This window comes from Ursus americanus, chromosome X, assembly GCF_024610735.1.
Source record: "Ursus americanus isolate L20-20 chromosome X, mUrsAme1.1.p, whole genome shotgun sequence".
NCBI lineage: Eukaryota > Metazoa > Chordata > Mammalia > Carnivora > Ursidae > Ursus > Ursus americanus.
Window position 1 is genome coordinate 92,880,094 of NC_142164.1, and position 15,815 is coordinate 92,895,908.

The 15,815-nt window shown below is 40.6% G+C and overlaps 1 protein-coding gene across 1 annotated transcript in view; it reads left to right on the top strand.

Moving 5' to 3' along the window:
- Positions 1-13,617: 13,617 nt before the first annotated feature.
- The window catches only part of LOC123803765 (uncharacterized), a 350,423-nt gene continuing 348,225 nt past the window's right edge, over positions 13,618-15,815 (top strand). The window contains exon 1 of the transcript XR_015723453.1: positions 13,618-13,675. The gene's annotated coding sequence lies outside the window, so the exon portion shown is untranslated. The remainder of the gene's footprint in view (positions 13,676-15,815) is intronic.

Here is a 15,815-nt window from a genome sequence, read left to right on the forward strand (position 1 = left end):
GACACAACTTAATAAATCCTAGTGCTGGGGCACCTGGGGGCTCAGATGGTTGGGCGTCTGCCTTCAGCTCAGGTCATGATCTCCAGGTTCTGGGATCGAGCCCCATGCTGGGCTCTCTGCTCAGTGGGGAGAATGCTTCTCCCTCTCCCTCTGCTGCTCCCCCCTGCTTCTGTGCGCGCTCTCTCTCTCAAATGAATAAATAAAATCTTTAAAAAAATAAAATTAAAATTAAAAAAATAAATCCTAGTGCTACCATTAAAAAAGAAATGAAGGAAGGAAGGAAAGAAAGAAAGAGAAAGAAACCTACTGACCATAGCACCACAGAAAATGCTAAGGTATTATCTAATGTAAGATTTTTCTTTTTCTGTCTTCTCTTTCTTCTCACTATTCTCTTCTTAGTTTGGCAGGCAAATGCCTAAAAGCTATGGCCAGATGGTTATACATCCCTTTTTTGAAAACTCTCTAACATGATACATGTATATGGTGGATTTTGGACTCCATCTGTCTTCCACCTTCTCCTAGTTTGTCTCACTGAGAAAGCCAGGAAGCATAACGTCAAAGTTGGTCTGAGATCGCATTTGTATTTTGCTGTCCTGTTCCCATCACCAGTGTGGTCTGTCACATAGATGTAGAAGCATAAAAACCAATCAGGTACTCCTGGTTTTTCTTTTTCTTTTCTTTTCTTTTCTTTTCTTTTCTTTTCTTTTCTTTTCTTTTCTTTTCTTCTTTTTCTTTTCTTCTCTTTTCTTTTTTCTTCTCTTCTCTTCTCTTCTTTCTCTTCTTCTTTTCTTTCTTTCTTCTTCTTCTTCTTCTTCTTCTTCTTCTTCTTCTTCTTCTTCTTCTTCTTCAAGATTTTATTTCTTTATCTGACAGAAAGAGAGCATGAGAGCACGAGCAGGGGGAGCGGCAGAGGGAGAGGGAAAAGCAGCCTCCCCCTGAGCAGGGAGCCCCATGTGGGGCTCAATCCCAGGACCCTGGGATCATGACCTGAGCTGAAGGCAGACACTTAACCAGACTAAGCCACCCAGGCGCCCCAGCCCCAGCCCTAGGTGTTTCAGCTGTTGGTCGCTACAAACCATTTCATTGCTCTTTTAGAGGACAGGAATGAATTGCAAAATCAAGGCTTTGAGATACTTCAGAGAAAGGAGAGTAGATTTGCTTGGATCCTGTCATGGTCCTTTGGACTCTTCTCTTTGCTTTTGCTTTTTCCATCTCTGCTCCCCCAGGTGGCTCTGATGTTTCATGGTAACTCCAGCCACCTTCATGGTGTTACCCTCCAGGGCTGGTGAGTGCTTGACCTCTTCTTCCTGCTCTCATCCTTCCAATCAAGATAAGTTCTTTTTTTGTTTTTTAAGATTTTATTTATTCATTTGAGAGAGAGAGAGCCAGAGAGAGCACAAGAAGGGGGAGATGCAGAGGTAAAGGGAGAAGCAGATTATCTACTGAGCTGGGGGCCCAAAGCAGGGCTCGATCCCAGGATCCTGAGATCATGACCTGAGCCAAAAGCAGATGCTTAACCATCTAAGACACCCAGGCGCCCCAAGATATGTTCTAATTGTAGCCCCAGATGATTGGCTAGACATAAATTCATTCATGCTAATGAATCAATGAATGATGACGTATTCTGTGTTTTCTGTTTTTACATAAGATGATCTGTCCTTTACCTACCAGGGCAGCACTGGCCTCCAGACCAATACCTGGCATACAGCAGCAGGAATCCTGTCAATAGTGAGTGGAGGAAGAGATACAGTTCCAAAATAAAATTGTTTCTAAATATTAAAAGATGTATTCAGTAGTGCAATAATAGGAGTGCAATTAAATACAAGAACACTATCAAGGAAGATATACAAACTGAAGGAAAGCATAAATTTGACAACTGTATCTACCCTGTCAGGCCGAAGGAAAGACACTCTTGCAACTCCACTGTTTACCATGAAGCCCACATTTAATTGGCACAACAGTAATTTGCATTCTTGATTATGTGTTAGAGACATAGTTCTTCCTGAGAGTGCGAGACAGGCTGTAGATGCTCTATTGAATATAAATTCAAGTTGCTTTAGGAAGAAGTCTCTAGTGGCTGATGAATCCACTCTTGACATTTTGTTTAAACTCTTTATATCTGAATGTTGAACAACCAGGATATATTTTGCATTTAGATTGAGAAGATAAAACTCTTTGTGTGTATGAATGCTGTGTGCATGTGCATGCGTTTGTGTGTCTCTGATATGTGTGTGTGTCCCCTATTTGGCCAATCAAAACGAATGTGTGTATGTTGTGAGTGGTTATTTATAGTCAAATGAAAAGGTGATTTGACAAGCTTTTTTCATGTAAGGCATTTATGTAAGAATCTCAGATATAGGGGTTTATTATAAACTATTTTATTTATACATCATGCATTTTTTTAGAAACTCTTTCAAATTCAAAGCACCCTTCAAAAATGCTTTTCTAATATGTGAGTAATTAAAGATAGCCTATTAGAATTAGTAGGATGAGAAGATTTTTGAGCAATTCTGAAACTTTAAAACTGAAGGCTTTACATGGAAACGTAGAAAGTCACTACCTCAGTGCAGTGGATCCAAACAGATGAGCACAATTGCATTTGACACTTATGAAACGTACTTGATGTATTAGTCAGGGTTCTCTAGAGAAACAGAATCCATAGGATATATGTAGATTTATAGAAAGAAATTTATTTTTAGTTTTTAAAGGTTTTATTTATTTATTTGACAGAGAGCGAAAGAGCACAAGCAGGGGGAGCTGCAGGCAGAGGGAGAGGGAGAAGCAGACCCCCTGCAGAGCAGGGAGCCAGATGTGGAGCTCTATCCCAGGACCCCGGGATCACGACCTGAGCCAAAGGCAGATGCTTAATCGACTGAGCCACCCAGGCACCCCTAGAAAGAAATTTATTATGAAGAATTGGTTCATGCACTTATGGAGGCTGAGAAATCCCATGGCCTGCCATTTGCAGGATGGAGGCTTGGAAAAGCCGGTGATGAGTTTCAGTCCAAACCCAAATGCCTGAGAATCAGAGGAGCCAAAGGTGTAAGCCCCAGTTGGAGGAAGGCCAGAGAACCAGGCACACTGATATTGGAGAGCAGGAAAGAAAAACATCCCAGCTCAACCACAGAGCAAATCCATTCTTCCCCACTTTCTGTTTTTTTTTTGGGGGGGGTTGTTTTGTTTTGTTTTTTTGAGGGAGAGAGAAAAGAGAGAGAGCGTAGAGGGCACGCGGAGAGAGAGGGAGAGAGAATTTTTTTGGGGGGGGTTGGGGGGGAGAGAGAATCTTAAGCAGGCTTCATGCTCAGCACAGAGCCTGACGCCAAGCTCAAACTCACAACCCTGAAATCAAAAGTCACATGCCCCACTGATTGAGCCAGCCAGCACCCCCCCCATAAATAGTCCTTTTCAAACCTAATTTTAAAAATTTTATTATTTATTTGTTTATTTACTTATTTTTAAAGATTTATTCATTTATTTTAGGGAGAGAGAGAGAGCGTGCATGCTCACAAGCAAAGGGAGGGGCAGAGGGAGAGGGAGACAAGTAGACTCCCCAATCAGCAGCAAACCTGATGCAGGGCTCGATCCCAGGACCGTGAGATCATGACCTGAGCCGAAATCAAGAGTCCAATGCTCAACTGATTGAGCCACCCAGGCGCCCCTTTAATTTGTTAATTTTAATTTAATATTCTCTTCTCTTAAAGAGGCTATATAAATCAGGCAACCTTCAAGACCCCCATACTCCAGAGCAAGTACCTCGTATTGCAAGTGGAAGAACAGTCTTGCCTTTGGTGTAACATCTGCTGCATACTTAAGCCTCTTAAACAGAACTGACAATTTATCCAGATACGTACTGTGCTTTTTCATCTGGTAGCTATTTTGTCAACACTGCTGGTACAGAGATGGACCTAGGCTGAAAGCAATGAGGGACAGTGTAGTTAAGTCTCCAATTCTAGTAAGTGACTTGTGAAGAATGTAAATATACTGTAATAAAGCTTATAAAATATTGACCTTGCTCTTTTCATCCATTTTGTAATATGTTTATAGTAGCATTGAATAACAATGTATATACATTTTAAGCTGTGTATATTGTTTATAACTGACAAGGAGAATCTATTATGCTGTCATCACTACAGTGACAAACATGGTGTAGTTCAATATAGAGGATAGAATATTAGCATTGGATCAGACACATCTGGTTCAAACTCTGGTTCTTCCTCTTACTTATTTGACTCTGAGCAAATTGTTTTACCCCTGAGCCTTTGTTTCCTTCTCTATAAAATGAGGATGAAAAATAGCTATCTTGAAGAATGGTTGAGAATTTTAAAAGAGATTTTATAGGTGATTCCAATATTTGGCTCCCAGCCATGATGGGCAGTGAAGTGGTGCATTCTGGGTATTATTATTACCAGAGATCCTTTCCATTGAGGAGGATTACTGAGTTATTTTAGGATTACTCTCTCTGTAGAACGGGGATGTCTCTACTTCCAGGTAGAAGCAAGATTTTCTTTCTGTAAGCTGTCAAATAATTCTTTTAACTCTGTCCTAGAAAATAGCTTTATGTCATACTACCACTGAAGACGTTTTGACAAGATCATCTAATTAGGATGGCTTGTACTGTGATAAGCAATTAAAATTGCTCCCTTGTTTTCATGTTTAGCTTCTGCGGTAAAAGATTTATAGCCCTACTGTCTTCTTTTTGGCAGGCCAGTGCATGGTGCTCTTCACAAGAGCTTAGCATCAATTCTCATAATTAAGATTCAATGAATTAGCCGTAACTGAGTAACACAGCACACATCGACATATAAAAATATAGTCGCCATGTAAATATATTTATAAAATGTCTGTAGGTCAAATTTCTGCCATTGGCTCAACTTTCATTCTTTTTTATAAGAGATTCTGCTTTGGGCCTAGGTGGCCGTATTTGGGGTAGATGACTTTACTCCCTGTGGCCATGGCTGATTGGACCAAGAGTGGATACTTGACAACCAGAATACCTCTCTCGGGAATTTGGAATAAGGGCATGTTAGGCTGTATTTGCCGATAGCTGACCTGAAACCTAATGTATCAAAGCTACACTTGGCACTCCAGAGTTGAAAGCTCTATACAAGCCAAAGTTAGGGGTTAGTAACTCCTAAGTATCTTCAGAGGAAGATAGTGTTCAGAAAGGAGGCTGGGGTAGGTTTGGAGAGTAAAAACAAATGTAGGGCACCCTGTGAATGAGAGAAGGAAGGTGAGGAGAGCGCGAGGGCAAGAACAAGAGCCAGAAGAGTGAAAGATTGAGATCGAGAGACCATATGCCTGATGGTTTTCTAGTTTCTGTAAGATTCAGCTACACTTCCAAATACCGGGCCCTGTCAGATTCTCCCCCTACTAGAGAGTAAAATAAATTCTCTACTTACTTGAACTAGTTTCGGTGAGTCTCTGTTTCTTATAACCATGTGATTGCTACTTAGAATTATACCAATTATATATTTCATATCTGCACAGGGTCTGAATTAAGCTAAGCAAGACGTCGGTGGAAATATGCAAAAGTGCTACTATAACATGGGAGGTCTAATTTATCCACCTGTTTCATGTTGCTGCTGTAACAAACCATCACATATTTTGGTACTTAAAACAATAGAAATTTGTTATTTTACTCGGGAGGTGAGAAGTCAAAATGGGTCTCATGGGGCTAAGATTAGGGTGGCAGTAGGATTGCACTGCTTGTGAAGACCCTAGGGGAGAATCCCTCCCTTGCCTCTCCCAGCTTCAAGAGACTGCCTGCATTCCTGGGTCTTGGCAATATCATTTCAATCTCTCCTCCCGTCATCACATCCCCTTCTCCAACTCTGACTCTTCGGCTTCCCTCTATTTTTTTTTTTTTTATTTTTTTAAGTAGGCTCCATGACCAACCTGGGGCTTGAACTCACAACTCTGAGGTCATCAAAAGAGTGGCATGTTCTACTGGCTGAGCCAGCCAGGCACCCTCTGCCTCCCTCTTTTAAGGACTCTTATGATCACATTGGGGCCAGTTAGATAATCCAAGATAGTTTTCCCATCTCAAGATCCTTTGCTTAATCATATCTGAAAAGTCTGTTTGCCGTGTAAAGAGGCATATTCATAGGTTTAGGGAGTTAGGCCGTAGACATCTTCGTGGAGACGTTATTCTACTTGTCTCACTATCCATGATAATAGTATTTTAATGGTTTTATAAACCATGTTTTCGCTCATGTTTATATGATTAAAATTATTGAAATTATCAGAGTTTATGGTAAAATAAGAGTAATCTAAACTTTATAGTGTTTATAAACTTTGCATAACTGTTGGAGGGTAATATAGCTTAAAAAAAGTTAGATGCTCTACCTGTAGCTATTTTCTGATGATGAATTTTAAAAAATATTTTGATGATGAGTCTTTATAAAATATCTGATAATTTTTCAAAAGAAAAATTATTGACTGGGTACAGCTAACATTGTGATCTTCATCATTAACATATGTCCTGAAGATACTTTCAAAATATGACATTTGTTGTTTAAGAGAAATTGATATTTAATTTCCAGGAAAGTATTTACAATTTTGGTCCTAACGTATTTCACTTCTCTGTAATACTTCAAAATGTATAATACAAATATTGAAATGAGACGAAGAAGACATTGGTCATCCATACTTCTCCTTCAGTTCACTCTAATCACCATCCAGGAATCTCTTGTTTTTATGAATACATGAAATAGTACCCCTACCTTTACTTAGATGTCCATTAATAATTTCAACCAATAACTATATTTTATTTAGTAATTTTCCAAATTTTAATTCTATCCACACTTATATCATGAGTTTTAAAACTTTTGAATATTTGTTTGAATGTTCTCTTTTACCATGCCTTTTAAATAAACTGTTGTACGGGGCAGCTGAGTGTCTCAGTTGGTTAAGCATCTGCCTTCAGCTCAGGTCATGATCTCAAGGTCCTGGGATTGAGCCCCGCATCAGACTCTCTGCTCAGTGGGCGGTCTGCTTTTCCCTCTGCCTCTGCCCCGCCACCCCCACAGCCCCATTTGTTCTCTACCTTTCTCTCCCTCTGTCTCAAATAAATAAACTCTTTAAAAAAAATTGTGCTATGAAAATATTAAAAGAAAGAACACATTCTACATCTTCCTGCTAAAGGTCCCACAGGTATTTATTTATTTAAAGAAATAAAGTTGTGAGATGGGAGTTTAAGGCAATGTATAAGAGCTACCCTAATGCTCTATTTATTTTGAATGGGCTATTTGGAGGGGGGAGAAAGAATACAAAATCAAAGGATTGTCTCTTTTTTTCTTTTGATATAAGCAGAGTTACTTAAAGTCCCCTTGGGTTTTTTTTCATCAAATGAAACCAGAACCATGGAAGATTATAGGTCAGTGAGGAATTTATTAAATCTCATTGGAAATTAAAATAGACTGGATTTGTCACGTTCTCCAGAGAAACAGAACCAACTGTGTGTGTGGGGGGGGGGGTGTATTTTTTCTTTTTTATGGAATTGGCTAACTTGATTATGGAGGCTGAGAAGTCCGACCCCTGGAGAGCTGATGGTGTAAGTTCCAATCTGAGTCCAAGTCTGAGTCCCAAGGCAGGAGAAGATCCATGTCCCAGCTCAAAAACATTCAAAGAGAAGGACTTCTTTTTTACTCAGCTTTTTATTCTATTCAGGCCTTCGGTGGATTGGATAAGGCTCATCCACATTTGGGAAGGCACTGCGCTTTGCTCAGTCTACTGATTCAAATGTTAATCCCATCCAGAACAACCTCCCACCCCCCACTGCCACAGAAATAATGTTTAATTCAATATCTGGGCACTGGACAGTTGACAGTTAAAATTAACCACCACACAGACTTTTAAAATATTCTGAAGTTTGGAGAAAATTAAATCATTTGCATTTAAAATTAATTGATATTATTTTCTTGTAGTTCACAGTGTGATATAAATCATGGTAGGGAGAGAAAAGGTAGAAATTCAAATAGCTCTACAGCAGAATATGATAAATATGAAAACAGAGGAAAGCTAGAGACATGCATAATACAGAACGCCGATTTTAATAATGGTGGCCAGGGCAAGGCAGATGGTGGCGGACGCAGACTTGTTAAATTCTGTCTCCCATGGTGAAGGTGGAAGAAACTGTGTGTGGAAAATAGGAGAATGAAAGGATTACAGAGAGCTCACGAGAGAAACCTGGCCTTGCTCTGAAGAATAGAGTGAGTAAGCCCTCTGCTGTAGCACAACCCAGCCAACAAAAAGGCACCGATGGACCAGAGTGAATTATTACTCCCTATGCCATACCTCAAATTTAATTCTACTCACAAGGACAGAGGAAAAGACACTGTAGCAGAGAGGGTTCCTGTCTACGTCACTCCTCCTCTGCTCACCTCTGACCTCACCTATAGCTAATGTGGACAGTACCTTGTACATTCCCATGGTGCCAATTTAAGGGCACTATAGCTTTTCTACCTCAAGGCTTTCTCCTGCCTGATGATAGGTCCAATCAGGGTTTTCATGTACTCTAAGAAAAACATCAATGGAGGACGGTACTCTGTAGTGAAATGCTCCAGCCTCCTGTCCTTTGGCGGGGACATTCTATACAATGCCTCATAGGGTTCATAGAGACTGAGCCTATTTTTCCAGAGGGAAAACCATCTTCTTACTGGTTTTCCAGTTAGACACTCCCCCTCTCTCCTTTATCTTTCCATGCATAACCTGTCAAATACCCATTTCCAAACACTTGCCATGCGCTGTGCTGTCGGAGAAACCCAAACTAAGATACGCACTCAGCTTTATCCATATAGCTCCACTGAATACAAAACCGGTTTATATTCCCAGTTGCCCTAGAGGGAAGTGGGATGCGGAGGCGGGTGGGGGACAGGCTCTGGACTTGTTGTCAACTCCATTTTACTAATGAGGAAAAGTCTTAAGATAATCTGAGTGATTCTCCCAAAGTCACACAGCTAATAAGTGGCAAAGTCTTCTTTGATGTGCTAAATAGAACCTTGGCAACACACAAAAAAAGAATGAATCATTTCCCAAATGAGTTCTGTGTGCTTTAATTTCATGTATAATTTCAATTTAATGTGTCAGATCTTGGTGGCTTAAACCTTTCAGCTAAACCTCATTAATTTGGACTCAATTTATACTTTGTGACAACTTGTAAATGTTGGAGTGAAATTTATTTTCTCTGTAAAAATATTATCTAATCTAAAATATACATTTTTAATAAGACCAAATCATTTCCTCAATCCCCACCTCGGGTTTTCTACAGCCATCAACCTTTAATGTCCTATGGTATCCAATAAAAGGCAAAGAACATTAGGCACACTCAATTTTAGGATGTGTTATTGTTCTCACAATGCCCCATTTCAAGTTACATTAAAGAAGGAAATGTTCGTGTTTTTTTTTCCATTTTTAAATTTTATTTAGTATGCACGTGTACAGTGTTAACTGTACGCCAAACTCTAGTCTAAATGTTTCGCCAATGGTATTTTATTTAATTATCACAATAATCCTCTGAGGTAATACTGTTATCCTCATTTTACAGATGAGGAAACTGAGGTACAGGGAGATGAGTGACTTGATCAGTGTCACACAGCTGGGAAATGGCTAAGCCTGGATGCGAACTTCGGAAACTTGGCTCTGAAGTCAGAAGTCAGTGTTCGTATCCGCTAATAGTGCCTTGAAAACCTTCAAATCCAATCTCACTCAGCCATACAACCCACATACCAGGAAAGTCATTAGGTATAAAGGCTGAAGGGACGCCTTTGTGGCTCAGTGAGTGAAGGGTCTGCCTTTGGCTCAGGACATGATCCCAGGGTCCTGGGATGGAGGCCTGCATTGGGCTCCCTGCTCAGTGGGGAAAGTGCTTCTCTCTCTCTCTCTCTCAAGTAAATCAATAAAATCTTAAAAAAAAGAAAAAAAGAAATACAGGCTGAAGATGAGGGTTGCAAAATATGCTCTTCAGGGTTGTCTTTCATTCCTAATTCTTCACGACTATTCAAGTACTTAGGTCCCAGTTGCCGCTAGATGCCTTCATGCGCCTTTTAAGTCTTCTTAAGTCCATGTCACAGTCCTTTCGTGAGGAGACATTGTGACCAAGAAGGGCTTTTGTAAACACAAAGAGAACCGACAAGAACGAGAACTAAGAGGTTTTGGAGTACTGCTCTTCATCTGAAAGTTGAATCACAAAGAAAAGGAGAGCCCACAGATAGTAATTGTAGAGGCCGCTTTGAGGCAGCCGGCTTGAGCAATGGAATGTGGAAAGGGCCCACAGCCATCCCCTGGACAGGCCCATTGGGTGACTCCCCCCAACATAGCCATAGGCACTAACTAACTCATGGGCTACTTACAACCAGGCACAGTTACTAAAAGGGGGGGAAGTGCCATATGTCCCCATACCTCCTCACCTTCCCTCTTTAAGAACAACCCCCTCCCCCTGCCTCGTGGCAGACAGCCTCTCCTCTGCGGCTTCCACCAGATGTCACCCCACATTTGGGGGCCCCATCCGATCAGAGACACACCACAATAATGACTACTAGTAGCCATTTGCCCATCCAAAGAATGTGTAAATATTAGGCCAATTCATAGTTTAGTCAAATTCTCCACCAGACTTAGGATTTGGTACAGCCAGTCAGAGAAGAATTTTGCATTTGTTTCTAGTGCTGAGCCAGCCTAATTGTCAAACTGTGAAAAGGAATCATTTTCCAGAGTAACTTTCCTTGCCACCAAATGATCTGAGGATTTTACAACGTGTGTTGAGGAGGAAAAATTTTCCCTTCGAAGCTTCGAATTTCTTTGGCTGGTCTAATAATTAAATTGCCATAAGACAGATTAACAGGAGAAAAAACAAACTTAATTCCAAACATAAGGAAACTTGCAAAGACAAGACTCCCAGGCAGTCAGACCGTTGTGGCTTACATACCATCCTGAGATAGAGAAGGGGCCTACATAGGCTTCTGGGCTTCAAACGGGAAGAAGACAATTTACAGGAGAATGAGAACAGCAGATGTTTGGTAAACCAGTGTTTGCTAGGCCACGGCAAGTCTTTCTGAGAGAAAAAGTTTTCTCTGGTAATAGCTCAGTTGCTGGTCAGGCTCCCCAGTCTAAATTCTTTCGGGCAGTTAGGGAGAAGTAAAAAGCTTTTCCGGAGCCTACTGCGTCTTAATTGCCTTCTGCTCAAAACAATCCATATGCCAAAGTGACACCTTACAGGGTGGTGTATCCTGCTCCCCTTCACGTGTCAGTGTTCTTATTTGCACAAAATTCTTACCAAAGCATTTAGATTTTCTAAAATAAACTATCCAGCTATCTTATTGTTCTGTCAGTAGCTCTTCTATATATTCTTTTAAGAAAAAAAAAAATTGCTTTCCGCCTTAGATATTCTTTCTCTAATTGTTTTCCTAAGCCTCAATGACACTTCTCCACATTTAGGCTAGATTAATTTGATTGTACAAATTAAGGCCACTAGAATACCATTCATCCTTCTAGAACATTATTTTCCTTAATAAATGATTCTCTAGAGCTCTGAAAAAAGATTAACATACTGAACAGAACACTTAGCTTGTAAGGGAGTCATATTACTTACTTATTGGGATTTATTTCAGAGATACTACAAAGACTAAAATCCCCAAGATGGAACACCATTATTTAATGGTACAATAACACTTATTTAATTGATTTGACTTTGAATTTGATTTTCTAACCTTGTGTTTTGTGGTTGCCTCATTTTCTTATTAGGGTTATAACATCATAATGTTGGAAGCTGCGACAAAAATAATAAAGCCCAACTTTCTCACTTTACATCTAATGAAACAGAAACCCTGAGAGTTTAAGTTACTGTTTTTCCTTCCTTCCAATCCAGCACTCTGTCCAATAAACATCTTCTCTCATTGATCTTGACAGGTCGTTTCTATGCAAACATAAGTTCCTTGGTTAAAGGAAATGTTATGTTTTAAAAATATATGCTTAATAAAATATTCACAAATGTTAATTGATCATGATGCTGATGTAGTTTTGTTTTATTGGTGACGTTTGGTGGGGTGAGGTCCGGAGACGCGGCTTTGGTGCAAAACGGTGGTTTTATTAAAGACAGGACCCGTGGGCAGAAAGAGCTGCTGCCCCGGGGTTGTGAGCGGTGGCTGAGTGTATACTTGGGAGTTGAGGGAGGTAAGGAAAAGGGAGGTTTTCAAAAGAACTTTCATATGCTAAAGAGGACCTACAAGATACCGGAGGGCTTGTGGTTGTCAAGTGAAGGTTGTTTTTCTCGCTAGCAAGGCATTAACATTAAGACACTAGGGAGCTTCCTGGAAGAATGTCACACAAGTCCCACCCCGGAGTTGGGGGCAGAAGAGGGGGTTGCAACGTGTCAGCTTGTGCTTTGTCCTCAGCTAGCCTTCTGCTCCCTCATCAATGGTGATAGAGTAAACATCAGTAATGTAGTTTTATATTTGACTTATTAAGAAAACACTCGTTCATTTTAGTTTAAATACCAGAGCTCAAGGAAATTTTTTGGAAGCGTCTATTTTATCATTTGATATTGATTCTATAAATACAACTCTCTTTTGAGCAGCATTTATACTTTTTATTATGATTTTCTTTGTAGAATTTATTTCGATGTATGTGTACGCAGAGCACAAGTGGGGTTTTACAAGCAGCCGCACATTTGTCTATTCTGAGAGGTAGCGTCAACATATAATTAAAGCAAATTAGAGATAGAAATAAGTTCTGCAAAAGAAAGAAAAGGTGTTCCTGGTAAAAACCAAGGTAACAGAAAGTGCTCACATGCATACAGAAAAAGCTACGCCATTCAAACAGCAGAGAACTCTGACAAGGGTCAGCTGGTCCTAGTTCAAGTGTTGAGCAAAGCACAGGGAGATGGAGCCCTCAGCAGCGAGTGGATACAGGATCCCAAGCGGTCCGGCTGAAGATGTGTATATTAGTCTATGAGTCTGACGTCATTATACGTCTGTGTCAAGCCACTAGCTTCTCTTGCACTTGATCCCGTCCTGATCACAACTGCCTTCCACCTAATGGACGGGAATGTGCTGATTTGATCATTTAGTGCAAGTCAGTTTCACTAGATACATTTTTCTCTCTCATAACGTGTTATTCTCTTGTGAGTGTTCTTAGCAAATTCAATTTCGTTAAAAAACAAAATTCAACTGAGTAAACATAAAGATCTAACTGGCTTTATGCAATGATTCATGAATTGGGCAGCATCCAATCTAACAAATATAAGGGGGCCCTGAGAAGCTGTATAAAATGGAAGGTTTTAGAGACAGAAAGGAGGGGCGCCTGGGTGGCTCAGTCGGTGAAGCAGCTGCCTTTGGCTCAGGTCATGATCCTGGAGTCCAGCAGCTGGCTCCCTGCTCAGCAGGGGGTCTGCTTCTCGTCCGACCCTCACCCAGCTCGTGTTCTCTCTCTCACTCTCTGTCTCTCTCTCTCTCTAATAAATAAAGTCTTTAAAATATATATAAAAATTTCCTTAAAAAAAAATAAAGACAGAGAGGAGGTGGGACAAGGAAGTCATAAACTAAAGCAAGGATATTCCAGGCAAGGTAACCTTCCTTGGGGGACGGGCGGCCATCTGTCTGGCAGTTTACCTCCCTAGTGCTGACCGGGCTAGTCCTGATCAACTGGTTGAAGGTCACATTCCTGAGAGTGGCTGAAACTGCAGGTAAGTCTTAGTTTGCTGTTGTGGGGGTTAGTGACTATTTTGGGCCTGTTGTTCCTTTTTAAATAATCTTTATGATTTTAAATATTTTTATATTGTATCTAAACATTTATATGCTGTAAAAATAAGAGGCATAGATCATATTGTGGTTAATTCACCAAGCTAAAGACATTTCATGAGACATTTTGGAAACTGGCCATCTAGCTTTCTGCTTTGGTGACGGAATCTTTCCAACTATTTTACTTTCAGGCTTCTAGAATAAATATTCTATTTTTGCTGTTATTGTTCTCCAAATCCATGTAACTAATTCACAAGTACATCACTGGTATATTTATCATTATGGTTTTGATGTCGTTTTTGGAATGTAGGTGAGGTTGGTGGGGTCCAGAGCCGACAGCCAAGAAAGAATTCTTGAGACGTCTTTGGTGCAAAGTGGTGGTTTTATTAAGGCACGGGGATAGGACCCGGGGGCAGAGGGCAGAGAGAGCTGCTGCATGGGGGTTGTGAGGGGTGGCTGATTATATACTTGGGAGTTGGGGGTAAGGAAAAAGGGAAGTTTTCAAAAGAACTTTCTTACTCTTAAGAGGACCTAACAAGATAATTGGAACCCTTCGCCATTGTCAAGTTAAGGTTGTTTTTCTCTCTAGTAAGTCATTAACATTAAGACAGTTGGGAGTTTCCTTCTGGAAGTTAGGTTATTGATAAGAATGCTTTGTTCTTGTAAATCACTAAGACACTTGTAAACTGAGGGAGCCTCAGGTCTTGCAGGACTGTGATCTCTATCAGCTAACCATTAGGTTTCCCTTCCCTTAGCTTTAGGGCAACTGGGAGCACCTGAGGAACGTCACACGTATCGCCCCTGGGGGGGGGGCGGTTTGCAGGGAGTCAGCTTGTGCTTTGTCCTCAGCTTGCCTCCTGCTGCCTCACCAGCTTTATGGCTATAATTCTATAAAATCATCAAATTAATGTATGACACTAGGTTACTTTTAGCTGAAGCTTTGGACTACTGTGCCATGGTAAAGCTTTTGCAAAATCCCAGATTTGAGATTTACTAGTATCCTGAAGGTTCTGCCTACCTGAGATGTTGTCCTTGGTATGTAGATACAGTTCCTAAAAATGAATATAACTTTTTTGATAGATCACAAATAGTTTCCTAAACCTCTTACAGAGGTAAGATGGAATAAATATATGTGTAAGAATGAATATATTTTATCCAGATTCCCAGGGTATTTATAATAAAATTTGATGACTAATTAGGGACTTGTGTAAAACTTTACTTATAAAATTAAATTATACTTCCCAAGCAATGGAAATTTGTGTATTCTTTACTTTGCATTTGCGATACTGTGACTTCTAAGAAATATGTATTCGGTCTTTGTCCACAGTTTGGTTTCCAGCTTACAGCTCTCAAAACCCTAGAATTTCCTGAACAATCAAAGCAATGGGAGTATCTTTTGTCATTATATTTGGTCACTTGTCCTCAGTTCCTGAAACCAGTGCAGAGCCATAAAGGGGAAATATGTGTCTTGTTATTCATAATAACCTCCTTTCCACCACAACTGGGTTTATGTTAATGAGGTGGCTGTTGGAAAGCACCTAAGATGGGGGCTGGTTGCCAAGGGAACCGGCCCAGAATCAAGGGTTAGAATTTTCAGTCCTACCCCCAGACCTCAGGTGAGAGGAGATGGGCTGGAGGTTGAATCAACCAACAATGGCCAATTATTTAATTGATTGTGTCAGTGTAATGGGGCCCCCATAAAGACCCAAAAGGGTGGGGTTTGGAGAGCTGCCGGGTTGGTGAACACGTGGAGAATTGTGGAGCGTGGCGCCACTCTAGCAAATGAATCAAACCCAAGGAGAGGGTTTTGGGTACCTCTGACTTAGAGGCAGTTTGTCAGAAGTACAAGTAACAATCTGAACTTGTAAGTTGCATCTGAACGGATCGGGGGGAATGGGTGTTGGAGAACTGAACCCTTAAGCTGTGGAATCTGATGCTATCTCCTGGTACTGATGAAGGATAGTTGGAAAGCAGGCAAACAGGAACAAGCCCCGCGCCCTAAGAGGAAACTACCCTTAAAAGGATTTTATTCCACCCTGGAAGGAGCCCTCCACCCTTTCCTACGTGGTAGATAGACGACAGAAA